Below are 18,628 nucleotides of genomic sequence, written 5' to 3'. Positions count from 1 at the left end.
TACGTAAGACATGTGTAGGATGGGCTTACAGGAACAATTTCTCCGCACGAGAGAGCTCCCTACTACTACAACTGTAGAGGACATGTTCAGCTCCGTGAACTTATATTCGAGTTCAGTGGGTCTAAGCTTAAACATGTGTCAAAACTGATGACTCTGCATCTATGACAGGAAAAAACTCGGGGACTGTGATGAGAATACTTGAGAAAACTCCGAATGCAACTTGGAATCAGTGTTTTTTGCATCGGGAGGCCCTGGCAGCAAAGGATATGGTACCCGTGCTTCATGAAACATTAAAAGATATTGTTCAAGTGGTAAACTACATTTAAATGGAGTGCAAAGAACACACAATGTCTTCAAAAACTGTGCTAAGACCTTGGTAGCGAGCATGCATAGATGTATCATGCTGAGGTATGCTGGCTTTCGAGAGGAAAGGTACTGTCCCATTTTTATGAACTTCTCAGTTCTGGTTCAGTTAAAGACAAAACACAGAAACAGACTGGACATTGAGCATGACCTCAGAGTTGCTTTGTCTAATGTAACTCCAGACACTGAGACTCTTGTCAGAAGCAAAAAAAACATGCCCCGTTTTCCTCCAAACTGAGGTCTATGATGTCACTGTTACAGGTTTTATTGAGTCCTGCTTTTTTCATAATGCAATGTTGGTTGTCATAGATTCAGTAAGTGAGAATTCTCAACTAAATAGCCTGACTTTTCATGTTGTGTTTGTACATGAAAGCACCACTGAGTCTGTTTAAAATTCCTGAAGTTACTGAAGTGAAGAGTTTTTGGTTTTAATTAAAATGCAGTTTATTGAACACAAAAGAGAATAGTTCTAGCATTTTCACTTGCTGGTCATTTTGGTTTATCATTAATTTTGTTTTGTATTGACATATTCTGCTACCTCAGCTTCAAACTGCACAATCTTTATATTCTCAATAAATTTGAGAAATTGAAAATTATCTTTGATTTGGGTCACGGCTTGTCAATGAGGGGTGATGGTGGGTCCAAAGTCAGACCAGCTGAGAACAACTGCTCCAGACCCAGTGTTTATTTTGTCCATTCTAAACAGCTGTAGAAACATTACACCACAATATGATGGGCTCTGTTGCAGAGTACTTGCTTCCTGTGTAGATATAAAGAGTTCATTCTAAGTAACTACAACACAGCAATTTGTAGACTATACTTTCATAACAACATAATTATGAACACTATATGCAATTTCAGCTTGAGATCTGTCTAAATCTGACACATGCCAGCAATGATTCCATTACTCTGTTGTTTTCAGTTCATTTTAAAATATGTTACTAAAACTTAATACGCAAATCACAGAGAAGAAACAGAAATGTAATTCTGTGCTGAGAGGAATCCAGTATCTCTCTACTAAAATCATGGAATTTTTGTAAGTGTGTGTGTGTTTGTTCTTTTTTTGACAACTGTTAATATAATCATATTTTTGTCTCTTTACCGAAACCAGGACTTGCAATGAAAAGTCACCAGTCAAATAGCAGGGTATTTCAAGCAAAAACAGCCTGCCTCTTCCTGGTCAAACCCTCTAAGCTGCAACTAGCAACTTTTAGTGACCATTTAGTCTCATTTAACTATAATTCTCTCTCCAGCCCCCCACTCCCTGCCTGCACCCACACTCCTCTTGTCTCCCTGTGGTTTTTCCCTCCACCAAGATTACTGGACCAGCGTTTAAAAGCACACCTCTGCTCTTTCTACTTCCAGTCCCATTCCATCCCATTAAGCCCCAAAAAGTCTAGGGCTCTGCTTGTCTTCTCTGCAGGCTATTGATCAGCGTCAGTGTTGACTGGCTAGGACTCCTCTTCTACAGATAGATTCGGAACAGGCCCAGCCACCAGCTTTTCATTAAGAAAACAGTACAGGCGAATGGCAGGGAAGAAGTAAAGGGCATCAGGGCTAAGAGTCTGATAATCAAACTTGATGGTTCTCAGCCAGCCAGTCCTCTGTCCTTCCTGTTGGTATATTAGTCAGGCTGTTTGCCTGCTTTCTTGACCCGTCCAGCTTGTTTTGATTGAGGGAACTTGTGAGAAAAAGGTGGTAAAAATAAAGTCACTCATCAACTATGGGGAGAGCTCTTGAGAACATGTTATCAACAGCAAGAAAGAAAGACTTTATTTTCTTTCCATTTGGAGGTTTATCTTTGTCCATGTGAAACATTTCAGTCCAGATAGGATTTTGATGAAAGCATAGCAGCTTGGTGGCACATCTGTTTGGAGTCTCGAATACATTGTGCTGAAAGGAAAAACCTAACTTCACTGAAACGCTAATCCTTAATTACTTTGTCCATATCAGATTCTCCTTTAATCACAGATATCATGCCACCCTGTTAATGTGTTAAATAAGAGTCTGCAAAAGTCACACATCAATGTGAAATTCATAAGCTTGTAAGGGTGAATTTGGAGGAAATGAATGTTCAAGGTAACATCAAACAGGAGATGTTGACAGCCGTTAAATGGACACAATCTATTTCCATTTTCCAAATCTGACCGAGCACTCCAGTAAATCCCTTCTTCAGTGAGAGTTAAGGTTTGTGTGGTTACTTTGAATTATACCTTTAACACAGGTAAGAACAAAATGTAGCAGGCAACCTGTGTAGTTCTTTGTTTCTGTCCATTCCCTGTTCTTTTCTCTTTCTCTTTTCCTTCTCTTTATGATCCCTGTATCATCCACCTGTTTTCATTCTACCAGATATTTGGTTTTCTGTCACTCCCTTTCACTGATGAGCTATTACTCTAGTCAATGCACTAGTATTTTCATCTCCTTTATATATATTTTAAAAGATTGGAACTAGTATTTTTCTAGTCAAGCTCATGCACTATATGCTGCTTTCGCAACAAACCTGTGAAATTTACTCCAAACCAAACAGGTAAGTTGTAAAAGCTCATATGCTATATGCTGCTTTTACAGCTAAGCTGTTTGATTTGGAGCAAATTCAATATTTTTGGAACTTCCAAATGATGAACTGAAGACCCAGTGGACTACCTTTATTATCCTATGACATCGCTACAAATATAGGAAAATTTTTAAGGTCGGTATTTTGTTCAGCGGATGTTTCCATTAGTGTTGACTGTATGCCCACAGGTCAGAGATATGTCAAAATTGTAATGCTGAGGAACATTTAGGGGTGGATAAAAACTTTAATTTAGATTTGAACAAAAAATTAAACATTGTGAGGGTTACTGTTGTCATGTTGCCCTTTTTATTTCAGTGCTACCTCAACTCAATTGGTGTTAAAAAAAAGAAAGAAAAAAACAGTTCTGACTAAATGTGGTGTAGGGTTATCCAGGAGCATATAACATCAACATTCTTCTCTGATCATTGAGTTGGTAAAAGATGGTGATTATAAAGTAAATGTCTGCTTTACAATTTTATTGAGTTTCCTGACTGAGCTCATTTTATTCATGCGTAAACATCCTATAGTCCAGGAGCCCAGATAGCCTACCATGCCCCCCCCCCCCCCCCCCCCCACACACACACACACACACACCAAAATGCCACTTAATTTTTTTTAACTTTTATGATCTCCTAAATGAGACTTTGAGTGATAACAGTAAAATAACTCATTCCCACTATCCCATCTGGGCTTGCAGACTATTATATCATACAAGCATTTCATATCTTTAGTACATTTTAATGTTGTTTTTAATGCAATCACATCTAAAATGTAATCATTCACACTGACTTTTAAAAGAAGCAAAGTTTGTGGTTCTTGATTGTATTTGAAGGCAGACTGGTAATTTACAAGATTTTTACTGCAGACAGGTAGCGAGAAGGTAGCACTTTATAATAACTATACACTATTAAGCATTAGTTAAGCATTGGTTAAGCATAATTTCAGCATTAGTTAATCCTTAAATCCTCATGAACTCATCATGAATTCACCATTAGTAATGCATTACAAAGCATTAGTAAAGACAGTTTTAAATGTTCAACCAACACATTATTAAGCATTAGTTAAACATTAGTAAAGTGCTTAATTCATCGTTAACTCATCATTTGTAACTAATTAGTTATACGTGCATAATTAATCATGAATTCATGATCTATATGACATTTATTATGCATTACTAAGCACTTAATAAATCCGGTTAAAAATGTTTTGTTGCTCATTGATAATCTCAGATGTTAATACTTTATAAAGGGTTAGCAACTGTGTTAGTATATGATTTACAAACACATATTCATCCTCAATGAATAACTTATTAATGCGGTTACTACTCATTAGTTAAGTATATTCCGTGAGCCCATCTAAAGTGAGGACTATCTATGCTTTATAAAGCATTTATAAAGGACACAGAAGCAAAGATATACAAAGTGTCAGTTTTATTGGTCCCAAACAATACAAGCTCTTTTAAATACATACTTTAAACAAATACAATCTATAAAATTTCAAGTAAACTTGACAAACATCTTCAAATAACAACAGTCTGTGATCGTATAAAATAGAAAAATAAAATACAAGCTCTTTTAAATACACACTTTGCAATCCTTAACATTTCAAGTAAACTGGTGAACTATCTCTTCAGGGCACACACACACCAGAGGTAAGTGGCTGCCTGATTCTGGGATTCCGCCAGTGCATTTCAATGGTGTGCCCTTGAAGTGCACAAAGTGCTTTACAGTAAAACAAATATACCGTTTTCAAATATTGCAAGATAACACTAGATAATTTCTGCAACCTGTTTGCCTCTACGATCAGCTGCCATCTCCCCAGCGTGATATGGCTCTCTCTCCGACTTCCGCATTTCAGAAAAAAAAAAAAAAAAACGCGTGGTCTCGCTCTCCAGAACCGCGGAGGAGGCTGGGACTTGTAGGACTCTGGGACTCTGGGATTTTGGAGCATGCGCACTAGCATTTTTGACGGTAAGAGCATACGCAGTAGCGTCCTACACGTCCCAGAGTCCTACAAGTCCCAGCCTCCTCCGCGGTTCTGGAGAGCGAGACCGCGCGGTTTTTTTTTTAAATTTTTCTGAAATGCGGAAGTCGGAGAGAGAGCCATATCACGCTGGGGAGATGGCAGCTGATCGTAGAGGCAAACAGGTTGCAGAAATTATCTAGTGTTATCTTGCAATATTTGAAAACGGTATATTTGTTTTACTGTAAAGCACTTTGTGCACTTCAAGGGCACACCATTGAAATGCACTGGTGGAATCCCAGAATCAGGCAGCTACTTACCTCTGGTGTGTGTGTGCCCTGAAGAGATAGTTCACCAGTTTACTTGAAATGTTAAGGATTGCAAAGTGTGTATTTAAAAGAGCTTGTATTTTATTTTTCTATTTTATACGATCACAGACTGTTGTTATTTGAAGATGTTTGTCAAGTTTACTTGAAATTTTATAGATTGTGTTTGTTTAAAGTGTGTATTTAAAAGAGCTTGTATTGTTTGGGACCAATAAAACTGACACTTTGTATATCTTTGCTTCTGTGTCCTTTATAAATGCTTTATAAAGCATAGATAGTCCTCACTTTAGATGGGCTCACGGAATATACTTAACTAATGAGTAGTAACCGCATTAATAAGTTATTCATTGAGGATGAATATGTGTTTGTAAATCATATACTAACACAGTTGCTAACCCTTTATAAAGTATTAACATCTGAGATTATCAATGAGCAACAAAACATTTTTAACCGGATTTATTAAGTGCTTAGTAATGCATAATAAATGTCATACAGATCATGAATTCATGATTAATTATGCACGTATAACTAATTAGTTACAAATGATGAGTTAACGATGAATTAAGCACTTTACTAATGTTTAACTAATGCTTAATAATGTGTTGGTTGAACATTTAAAACTGTCTTTACTAATGCTTTGTAATGCATTACTAATGGTGAATTCATGATGAGTTCATGAGGATTTAAGGATTAACTAATGCTGAAATTATGCTTAACCAATGCTTAACTAATGCTTAATAGTGTATAGTTATTATAAAGTGCTACCAGCGAGAATTTTAGACGCATTTCTATATTACAAATCTTTGAATTTGCTGCAATGAATAAAAAATAAATTAAATATGAATAAATGTCTTGTAATCTCACAGAAAAAATGTCATCAACATAGGAAAGAAAAAAAGGCAAAAGGTGGAGACTGGAATTGAGTACTTCACTCCGCATTAAACCCCCTCCTTCCCCTTCATCCATCCCTCTGTCAGGCCAAATTGCTTTTTGCTTTTCCCTGTTGTCTCCTGGCGTAATCCTCCCTGATGTCTTAATATCAAGTGGAGAGAGAGTGAGATAATGGAGCAACAGGAGGAGAAGAGGAGGAGGCAGCATGGCCCTGAAGACCATCCTCCAAGGAAATAACCCTCCCTTGTGTCAAACACAGGACAAAATCCAACCCCTTCCCCATCAAACACATTTACTTCCTGTACATAATAGTTCTCATATACATAACAAAAGGCGGCACTGAGGAGGAAAATTCCAAATGCTTGTGTAATGGATGTGCAGTGAGGTGTTACATGGCACTGAATCTACCCTCCACTGCACATTTAACAAAAGGCAGCACTCTGACCATACCTCTGACTGATGCTGTTGTTAAAGCATGTGTCTTTGTTGTCATTGTTCTGATTGCTGGTTGTGTGAAATGTAAAGTGCTTAAATGATGGCAACAGCGTCAGCCCCGATATTAGGTTGCTCTATTGGGGATTGTTTGTGGTACTTTTTCAGCTACATCACTGTTGGTTTGAGCTGCTGGGGAGAGACACACACATACAGGTAACAACCATGGCTGGATTAACCAGAGGGACCAGAAAAAAATGGTGGTCTTAACCCTCAAGCGACTGAGTGGGGTCATTTGGGATCAATTTTATTTGCCGTTTTTATATCATTTGTCCAAAAAATGTTTCCTACCATGAATTTGTCAATCTATTTGTCCTACAGCCGCTCATAGTTTTTTGTAGAGATCGGCCAACTGGTGTGACAAGGATAAGGGAAACTTGTCTGGGGTCACTTATGACCCCAGAAAGATGTATAAGTTTTTCACTATTGTAGGCTTTGGTTTCATTTATTTATTTCTACCTCTAATCACTATATTTCAGTGTTTTGCAGTGCACTATGGCTGGCAGACCTACATTTTTTAGCCACAACTGCCCTGGGCTGACTGGCTGCCAATCGACGCCTACAACCCCTCCGACCACCACCAACATTACACATTCATACACCAGTGTAAATGGCAGCGCTGGAAGCAAGGTGTGTAAAGTGTCTTGCCCAAGGACAGAGTGGGAATCGAACCGCCGACCTTTTGATCATTGGATGAACCGCTCTACCACCTGATCCACAGCCACCCCTAATTTAAATACTTCTCTGCATGTTACATTGCACACATACAGACAAGATGTTTGTGTAGATTTTGTTTTTATGTACTTTTGATTTACTATTGAGGAAACAAAAGGAAAAAAGTTTTAAAAGAAGTGGCAGACAAAGCATGTCCAAATAAACGTTATTGCATTCTTACAGTGCATCATATTGTTCATATGGTTTTACTTTAGTCAGAAATGATTAAAATCCATGAGTAATTACAGAAGGTTATTTTAGAATATCCATCTTAAAATGCAGTGGAGTGGAATAGGTAAGAAAGCACGAAAAGAGGTACTAAAGTAGACGTATTCCTGTGTAAAATATAGTGGGGTCATAAATGACCCCAGTAGGTCATTTTAGTCGCTAAAACAGCCTGGTCGCTTGAGGGTTAAGGATCCTCACAATACATGGCATTTGAATTATTTCCACGGACTAGAAGCTGACCAATTGTGTAGAGCTGGAATAACTGAGTTTTAAGTCAGTTTATTTTCACGATAAACTGAACAATCAAATAAATTCTGAAAAAGAAAATTACTCTTGGATTCATTATTCAGTCCCTTCCAGAATTCGCGATGTTGCGATCGCACCAATTCACACGAATTCAACCAATCTCCGTGAATTCTGCGCGACCTAGCAATTTTGTCTAATCACTGCAACTTTTTCACAGTTTTGGCCAACCTCCCATGAGTTCCACTAATCATAGCAGTCCCCAGTGCAAAAGCAATGTTTGTATATCACTGAATTCACTTCCTTGTTTTTGGTTTGAAGATCCAGATGCGCGATTCTAATGTCTCTCATTTACCAGAAAAAATTACTGCTGAAGACTGTGAAAAACCATTCCCTGATTCTTCACGAAAATGGAGGTAAACTGTTTTGCACCCTGTGCAGCATTGTGGTGGAATACAAAGAAAAAAACAATCATCACTTGACAAACACTTTTCTGCCGTGAAACATATTAGGAGAATGGCTGAAACGAGTGGATCACAGACCAGACAAATCCCTGTGATGAAAACTGTTGCATCCAGATCCGAGTACTGAAAGAATGAAAATGAGTTAGATTAATTACTCTGCCAAAGAATGTGGTGGAATTATGTGACGATCGCCGTTCGTGAATCATTCCTCTGTTCGCAACATTACCCAAAAACAGTCTTACGGATTTGGATGAAATTTTCAGGGAAGTTCAGAAATGACACAAGGACGAAGTGATTAGATTACAGTGATGCAGCTTACAGTCTGAATCCACAAATTTTTTAAGAATTTCTCATTGAGGTAGTGTCAACAAGTGAACCCTACCTCAGCGTCCACAGTGCAGGGAAAAATTGAATAAATTGTGGGGGTGTTTCTGAGTCCCATCAATTCCTGCCACCTGTTGCATATTCATGTCACACGATGATTCGGTATCTGTACATAACATACACATGTATAACACACACCTGTGTTCAGCGCAAGGTCAGGGAATGAACAGTCTTGACGGAGTACTGCGCTTTCCGAGTGCTTTAATTGTTAATTGATGTGACAAGCTGTGTATGTGTGTAAATATGTGCGTGCCAGGAAATGAATGTTTTAAGCCAATGACAGATATGTCCAAATAAGATTCATTCAATAGTAAATGATCATTTAGTGCCTTAAATCCACCAGCACTTCAGGTTAAACCAGTATCTGGCTCTGCTAATTTTCCACCGTAGTATGCCAGCTTTTGTGTAAATGGGTTGAAGCATTGCTAAAGAATTACTTTTGGAATAAATAGACCCTTTAATGACCCACGTCACGAATGACGTCACAGCTTTAGCTGGAGGCAAAAGAGGAAGCCCGCGGCCGTGACCGAAAGGCGAAAGACTGAGGGACTAGGCTCTATCAACTTTTCTAAAATGTCATCCTACTGTGTTTTTGGATGCCAGAATAGGAGGAATGACATTGGCGAACGCAAATTAAAGTTTTATAGGATTCCACCGAACACTCGTGCTCAGAGGGAACGAAGACAGTTGTGGTTAAATGCACTGAGGCGAAAAGACTGGACAGAGACGATCAGCTGCAGTCAATTCCAGCCATTTTCAGTACAAAAAATCGCTAATATTCTATTTGTAAATAAAAAATATTCAATTCAATTCAATTCAGCTTTATTCCAGACACTGGGTCCAAATACACACACCATAAGAACAAGGACACAACAAGACACAGAAAAAAATACAATCAAAAACAATAACCCATTAAATATGACGAGAAATACAGGGAATATTGGACGCGCATCGCGAGGTGCATTTCCTTGAAAACGACCGATTCGTGGATTATATACCGACTTCAAGACATGTTTTGGACAAAATAGTTTACTGGCTTGTGTCGTCTGGATGTCCAAGGTTGGATTATGGCCGTTTTTTGTGGAATCTTTTCATCTGTGTGTAATAATGAACCCGGAAATGTGAGTCGCGCTGTGTACGTTAAAGCCGTGTACAGAGAAAGGATGGATGGATATTCGTTGTTTGTCGGACAAATGTGTTTTTCTCACCCGCTGTGGTAATCACATCTGAAAGTGGTTTATACCGGCGGATTCATGAGAATCTAAGCTTTCCATCGGCGTGTAGTGTTTATATAATCACGTTTGCAGCCTTCGGACATTCTTTAAATTCCTATGCAAATTAGTAAGTGTACCGCCGGCGGTACACTGACGTTTAATGGGTTAAAAATGCTCGAGTTTGCAGCGCAAACTCCCAGCGCAAACTATATACTCCCAGTCCCGCTTGACTTCTCGCTCCGCTTTTGCCTCCAGCATAAGTCCCGCCCACAAAAAACGTCACAATGTTTGTATACAAATAAAGTGTCTATATTGTCAATTGAAATGTTCTAAAAGCTGAAAAAAGCAACTTTTTAGCAATTGTCACTGTCTCCCGCAATTTCATCGCAACAAATACGTTTATGACATCTCAACTTACAGTACATCGCAATTTTTTTGAAAAGCTGCCGCGAATTCAGGCATTTTAGGATGCAACAATCTCGAAAAACGCCTGCGTAATCCTGGAAGGACTGATTATTGGACAGAACTGGGAGGTAGAGGACTACTCATAGTTATTATTGTAGATGCCAAACTTGATTGGTTGGTAAAGGCATGTGAACCAAGTGATCCAGTTGCTTTGTTGTTGTTAATTAATTGTAATTTATATACACTTGTACATACACTTGTAAAGACCATGTATATTATAGCAGGCCTTAGCTTGCAATGACTCCTATAACACTGAATTTTCAAATCTTTGAAATCCATGCACTTTTTCACAACAATAATTATGAATTTTGATTATTTCATAGATTTCCAATTGGTCTTCTGGAAATATGACAAAATCTGGTTGGCCTGGTTGCATAGAGCAATGCTAATATTTGACCTTGGCCATTTTCTTCTCAATTAGGTGCTCTTAGTAGCCGTCCACAAACTTCTGTCAGCTTCTGGTTGTATCTTTGACTACTCCTCTTAGCAGAACTGATGTAGCTAAAATGAATTTGTTGGCTTTCTGACAGACTTGTTTTTCGTCACAGTCCACATGTTCTTGAAGGGGTTAAGTCAGGACTTCGAGGAGACCAGTTGAAAACCTTAATTCCAGCCTGACTTAGCCATTTCTTGCCACTCTTGATGCCTGTTTCTGGTCATTGTCTTGCTAGAAGTGCATTCAAAATTCAACTTTCTGGCTGATGATTTTAGGTTTCCCTGAAGAATATGGGGGTAATCCTCCTGTTTCAATATTTCATATACTTTGTGTAAAGCACCAGTTGCACTGGCAGCAGAACAGATTGAAAGTATAATGCTACCACCACCATGATTGACAATAGGTATGGTGTTCCTTGAATTAATAGCCTTACCTTCTGTCCTCCAAACATATTTCTGGCCATTGTGGCCAAATAGCTCATTTTTTTGTTCCATCTGACCACATAACTTCCTTTCAGAAGGCCTTTTCTTTGTCCAAAGTGGTGCTGCTTCCAAAAATGCCAGGACTTTGCCAAAGATCAGGAATCTCTGCTATTGAAAATACAAGAACTAATACAGTCACTTACAATGGAACAGACCAGCCACAAGGAGGAGCATAAGCTCACATTACCTGAAGTGACCCCATCACAAGTCACAAGGAGCAGGTGGACATGCTGGATCAGTTTATAGCTCCTCTCTTACTTGTTGTAAGAGATCGACACCAAGTCCATCTCATATATTCTCACTTGGGAAATTATGATTTGATGGTGAATACTGAAATATGTCCTCCTTTACCAAGGTTCCTAATTTCTCCTTTACCAAGGTTCCTAATTTGTCTCCTCCATTTCCAAGCCACTTGCAAAATATGAAACGTCTCACATTAATTTAACAACTGTCTACCACCCTCACACAAACCCCACAGAAAAAGTAAACCATATCTTACAGACCATGATATCTTCCTTAGCTGGCTTCCTGCAATGGGATAAACATCATAGTTCAGATTTGCCTAAAACTCTGTAGAACACAAATCCACTGGAATCACCCTGCCTGAGCTCAACCTCCATTGGCCACTGAATGGACCATTGGACTGAGTGCTGCAGCATTAAGATATTGTGCCGGACTTTCTAGCCTTCCTAAAAAAATTCCAGCTCAACAATCTTATAAATCTGTAGAATCTTTCTACAGCCTAAAAGTGCCAGATGAGGAATTATGACAAACATTGCAGGGAGATCTGGCTTCGTACGCACTCATTTACAGTGAAGCTTGCACCAAAATGGCAAGGCTGCCAAAGAAGGGTTTATTTTGTTTGTCAAAAGCAACACAGTCTACCAAGCGTCAAGTTTTGTATTTTGTTGTTAATTGGTGTCAGGGCTCCCTCCTCACCCCGTCCTTCCCACCTGGCATCCCAAATACCCCATCCTATCTGTCTCCCTCCTTTTTTCTCCCCCTCTCTTGTTCTCCTCTCCCTCTTCCTCTCTTCCTATCCTCTCCCTCTCTCTCACTTGCTCTCCTCTCCCTCTGTTCTCTCCTTAGTGCTGCACCTGAGTGGAGTGTGGCTTCACAGCTGCCTTCACTCAGGTGATTAGCCACCTCTCCCAGGATCCGGACAGCTGCACCTTGTCAGTCTGATTACACCGCTGCAATAAGAACCAGCTCATCCCTCCACACCCTGCCAGATTGTTAAACTAGACTCTGCAGTCAGTTACTCTCTAGCCACACTGATTCTCTCTGCATTTTCAGAGATAAGCAATACTAACATGCCTTTCTGCTCTCTTCTCCATGAGAAGACCCAGCTGCCCGGAACCCCTTCTGATCTGCCTGCCTCCCCGAAATCCCTCCGAACACCTCCTGGACCTCGTCGGCACCAAGTCTTCCTCCTTAGACCCCTACTCGGCTCGTTTCCCGGATCCTCCAGCCATTCTCCGGCTTCGACCCACCTCTGGCCCCCCACTGGCTCCTCTTCCCCTCCGGCGTCCCTCCTCGGCGTTCTCCCCATGAGACCACGAGACGTCAGCCGCCACCTGGCCCATCCACCACCACGGCCCCCCGGATCGGCAGCGTCTGACGCCCCCCACGCCGCCTACGCCTGCCTCCCCACCGGCCCTTCACCCTTATTTGCCTCCAGCCACCAGGGATCCATCCACCACCACCCGCCGCACTCTGGTTCCTCTCACCTCCCTCCACTACACCTCCCTAAGCAATAAAAATAACTTCATTTCATCCAGCCTTGGTAGTGTGCTCTCTGCTTGGGTCTGACCTCCTAGAAACGTGACAGAACAATCTGGCTAAACATGGACCCGGAGAGCTCACTGCCAAGGCCGGATTTCCCATACCACCCGACGTCATGCAAGCTGTAGCCAGCCAAGGTAACCTCCTCGGACAACACCACCAGACCCTCAGAGAACTAACCGACACCAGACAACAGATAACTGCCAAACTCCCTGCCCTGTCAGACCAGATGAACCAAGTGGCCTCCGCCTCGACCCTGCTCGATCAGCATAGCCAGACACTCCTAGAAACATGACAATTGGGCTACCCCAAAGACATTTTTGTCACCGAAGGGGGGCGAGCACACTGTAATTAACAATGACAAAATTTGTTTTGTGTTTTTCTGTTCATTCACCTCAGCTCCATGCCTCAGTACGGCTTTCAGTCTGTGATATTGCACAGTTTTTCCCACTTCTTACAAGTCTGCTCTCTGATATCCAGAGTTCTTCATTTCAGTATGCTATGGTACACCAGTGAAGCAGTAGCTGGATGGACTACTGGGTGCACCGTTGTGCTGGCCTACTGGGCATCTCAGTCTAAAAATGATTGTTCACCACCTTTGCATTTGACCAGTAACCTGAGAAGGATCTGACCTCCAGCCTTATTCCAAAAAAATCTAGAGAAGCAAGCTTTCAACATCTCTTTGCTTTGACTTCTTCTTCTTCTTCTGATTTTTAAGTTTGCTTGGCTAAACAAAATTCTATGTGTGTGTGTGTGTGTGTGGGGGGGGGGGGGATCTTTCTTGCTTTCAGAGTGAGTACACACTACTGGAACTTTTGAGCTATTTGTGTGATCACCAGGAAAATCCAAAATGAATCATTTCAGTTAATTTGACTGAACTGCTGTTAAGGATTTACTAAGAAAACCTGAAAAGAACAAAAGTGAACTTGTTTTCTTTCTGGCTTAATTTGTTATAACTTTGAAAAATTATGTTGTGTTATCTTTCTTAATATGTTTACTTGATGGTAATTATGCTTCCTTATTTCACTGTATTAACACAGACTAGGTTTGTGTGTGAACATTAATCATTTGGGAGGTTTTACCCTAATTTTTAAGTAACTGGTTAAAGTGCTACAGAACAAAGACAGAGGCAGCTTTGGTTCTGGCCTAGATAACGTTGTTATTTTCGGGGTACATTTAAGGGATATATTGGATAAATGAATGACCATTTCCACCTCTCAAGCAATTTGCTCATTCTGTCCATGCAGATCCAGGAGGAAACACTGCACTCGTGCACTGAAGGGTTTGTCTTACATACTGTAAGCTCTAATAAGTTAAACAGTAATCGATCAGTATACAGCATGTGTCTTCCTGCTTGCTGTGGTTTGTGCATCCAAACAGATCTGTGGTCAGTGTATCAAGTTTGCATCTTGCTACGTGTTTGTGTGTTGCACACACACTCTCAACACTCAAGGGTAGTGACTGAAAATCCTGCTTAAACTGAGAGTCACTGTCTGCATACTAATAGAATAGCTTCAGGGCTCACTGTGTGGGTGTGCATGTGTTCATACTTCACATTGTAAGGGACTGCCCAAAGAGCAGAGAGAACTATTGATAGTGTGATTTAGAAGAAGTCTGTAGACACCTGTGGTCAAAGTGGCATCCAGTGTACCTCAGGGGTCCCTGAGGATGTCAGAGAGACCTAAAGATATTTCTCTTCACATTTTCTTACACATTGCCTTTTTATAAAAACAGAGCATTTGACACAAATGCAGGTCTTGGCCTGTAATTTAAAAATGACAGACAGCAACCACTTTATTTAAAGATACCTCAATTTTCCTGACGTAACATGAGTGATTCAACAATTTTACAATTCCACAGTTCTGATGAATGCTTCTGTAGTTTCTGCTGCAGACCCACAGGGTTGAAAGCAACTGGAGAAAAATTAAGTCATGCAGAGGTCTCCATCTATATCACTGTGCAAACATAACAATGACTATGTGTCCCGTCTTCTTTTGTAAAGGTTCTCAGTATAGCATTCAGAAAACCCTTGCTAATAATGATACTGCTGGCCAATATGTGAACCGCAGTCAGCATTCTGTTGCTCAATAGCATGCTCATGCTCCTTAAGCAGACACCTGAACATCAACAAAAATGATGACATGACATACATGAGACTGAATGTGACTGACAGTATCACTGTGATAAATGAGGTAACTAAAGATAAGCAGTTCCTATAGCTTCACTGTAAACTACATTAGAGTGTTTAGACAATATATTGCATATTACATGTTTTATTATATATATTTGACTCTCTGGCACTGCCATAGCACTGAAACAAACTGTTGAGATAGTAAAACTACAGTCTTACACAGCCAGGTCTCATGTTATGTTTTTCTTCTTCATGAATTAAAAGCGTTGCTGATGTGGACCCTAATTTCCCTCAGCGTTGATCACATTCTGATTTGGCCAAACTAGTTTTGTTTTAATGGGCTTTACTTGAGTATATGCAGGAGTCTGTGTTGTGCTGGGAACCAGTGGTTTGTTGATGACACCATTTCTAAGTAAGTAAGATAGCATTAAACATGACTGACTAAGATTGTCTCAATCAGATTATTCATTTCTTTAGTTTCAGGCGACATGTAATATTTAATATCTACTGATCTGACCTGATGCTATTTTCCTTGATAATACACACTTCAAGTATTGTAGATTAGCTGTAATACTTGGTTGCACCACCAGGTGAAGCCTAGTAGTGACCTGAGAAGCCATCACTCGAATTATGCACAATTGCTAACAAGCAGAGAACTTGGGGGTTTAGTTAGTAATGGGCCACCATGACGAACACTTCTGTGATGCTGAATGTACTCTGGACTCAGTTGGCATGTGTGAGACGAGTGTAGCTAAATTAAGATAATGTAATAAGACATGTAAGACAAATATAAATAAATATTGATAATCTAATCTATCCATTAAAGAAACAAAATTTAAATGGTTTTAGATTGGGGCACAATCTGTGTGCCATTATTGTCATTGTAGACACAGAGACACCTGTTGTTCCAGATCCACACACACATTACTCTCTCTCAAACATCCCACCTGACACATGCTCGTACACAGTAACTGATTTATGTTCAGCATTCTTTAGTGTAACACTACAATTCAGACTCTCAGTACCTTTTTGTATTTCCATACCATGGACAGCAGCACACATATACACTCCTCCCACAGGCATATGCTGATCTGGCTTAAAAGAGGTGCGGTCAAAAACACCCAAGACGGGCCCCAAAATGTTTTATGGAGAAGCATATAGGACCATTTCATTCAACCAGCCTCTCAGATAAAAACAGCCCTTCGAGATGCATGTGGTATGGACCATTGTACAAGAGGGGATATGATCAGATGGCTTTAGAAAATCTGGTGGTCACCATTCCTGGCACAAATGGTAAATAGACTATTACAAGAATGTACAGTGTCTACACACCATAACATAAGGAGAGCATCTTCAGCACAAATTGCACACATCCCACCACCAAACGACCCATTCCAACACGTAATGATGAACTACATAGACATGACAAGTGGTGACTGATAGATTCAGCAGATGGATAGAAGCAGTACCAACAAAAGGGTCAGACTACAGGTCAACAGCCAAGTTTTTCTGCAAAGAAGTGTAGAGCACACAGCTTGGCTTTATTTGGAATGCCAAGGAAGAGATCAAACCAGGTAACAACCCTTTTTTGTTTAGGCTGTAGACCTAGAGCCCACATAAAACTGCCACCTTGGACATTACACAGAACAGGGAACCCTCCCGTTCTCAGGAAGAGACTCCATTAATGGCAGAGGCGAATTACAGCAGGACCACTGTGATCAACCTCAAGATCTGCAGTCCTCTGGAGCAAATGGTGCTACATTCATTTCTTTTCAGCATAATTGTGAATCTCAGACCTCCTGTGGAGGGATGAAGCTTCATATAGGACATTAACACTTTGGAGGACCACAACTTAAAAGACACAGTATCTCATGCAGCTGTGACTTCTCCTACTCCATTTTCTGTTCATCCAACCCCCATATAAACATTGACACTAACACCTCTTTGCAAAGAGGGCAACTGAAAACAACCATAAAACTTTCTGCATTCCAGAAGAGGGTCTGGAAATAGATTCACATTTTTACTCTGAGACATACATGGACTCAATAACTGTTTTTTGATATCTGTTTTGTGTTTTTATGCATACCGAAGTTACCATAAGGAGTTCCTTTATCACCTATCCAAAATTCACATCTGTAGGTGATATGGGGACAAAGTTAAGATTTTACTGAAATAATCACATTTCTTGCATGGACCGACAGTGCCACTTGGCATCATCGGATAACCTAGTGATGTTGGGACAAAATCAATAATAACTGTATCATCAATTATTAAAAGTGTAAAATGTGAAGTTGGTAACATTCATAACTGTACACATTAAATGTAACGCATATCCTCACAGTAGCATACATTCTTGATATCAAAAGCAAATTCTATATCTAGTTTCTATGCCTAGAGTAGCCTACTTTATTTGTTAGATTGTATAGCCTTGATTTTTGATTCCATGTTGATGGGTCATGGTGAGAGATGGACAGATCGTGTTTGCGCACATAAAATAATATGTTTTAATTTGATTTAACAAATACAATTTTCCCTCCTTTTGAGAACAAAAGGAGAGAAGTTTTGTGACAAAAATTTCTTTCCACACCTGGTACATACCCAGAACTAACTTCCACAATAAAACCTGAACACCACCTTTGTTCACTCTCGTCTCTCTCTTCTTTTCCTTTATGTCTCAGTTATTCTTCATCTTCCTACATATAGCTCTTTAACTTTTTCTCCGAAATTTTTACTGGTCTCGGTGGTCTTCTTCTTTGGCCCTTGGCCTCATTTTTGTAGCCCTTTTATAATTTTGTGAATTTCCGTTCTCAGTTTTCACAATCCCGTTGTATTACCTGGCTAACGCCAACATAAAACATAACGAGAGCCACCATTAAACAAGTTATTTTTCATCAACCCTGAAGACCACGCACAAAACGCACTGAGCACCGGCTGCCTACTGACCCATCACCCGCAAGCTGACATCACACGTCTACTGGCAGACCTCCGACACTATGCTGAGAGCTCCAACGGCAGAACTCGTTGCCTAACGACCACATGACGCTTCAGGACAGACGGCCTGGATCCATCATGAGGAAGTTTCCGACCTCCAGGAGACTAAACAAGAAAAGCACCAGTCCAGAGAGTAGTGATTCATTAGCTTTTAGACATTAGCACACCCACAAACACCGACACGAACGAAAACACATACAATGTGTTCACATTGTGGCCACATGGTTGATGACAGTAACACAAGGGAAAGTACTAATTGGCAAAATAGTTAACCTTATGTACTCAGGATCAACACAACACAATCAAACTCCACTGTTGGGACCAGGCCACATCAAAATAAGCACCCATGTGATTCCCGTAGTGTGTGAAGGAAGGGATGACGGTGACGATAAAAGATAAATGTAGGGAAACCAAGCTTAGTTTAGGATTAACCTTTGATGAAGCAATTAAATTATTAGAATTCAAGGCTATATGACACTGTTACGGCCATAGCCATCTTCTGG

The sequence above is a fragment of the Acanthochromis polyacanthus genome, chromosome 20 (genome assembly GCF_021347895.1).
Source record: "Acanthochromis polyacanthus isolate Apoly-LR-REF ecotype Palm Island chromosome 20, KAUST_Apoly_ChrSc, whole genome shotgun sequence".
Classification (NCBI taxonomy): Eukaryota; Metazoa; Chordata; class Actinopteri; family Pomacentridae; genus Acanthochromis; species Acanthochromis polyacanthus.
Note: the sequence above shows the minus strand (reverse complement) of the source record.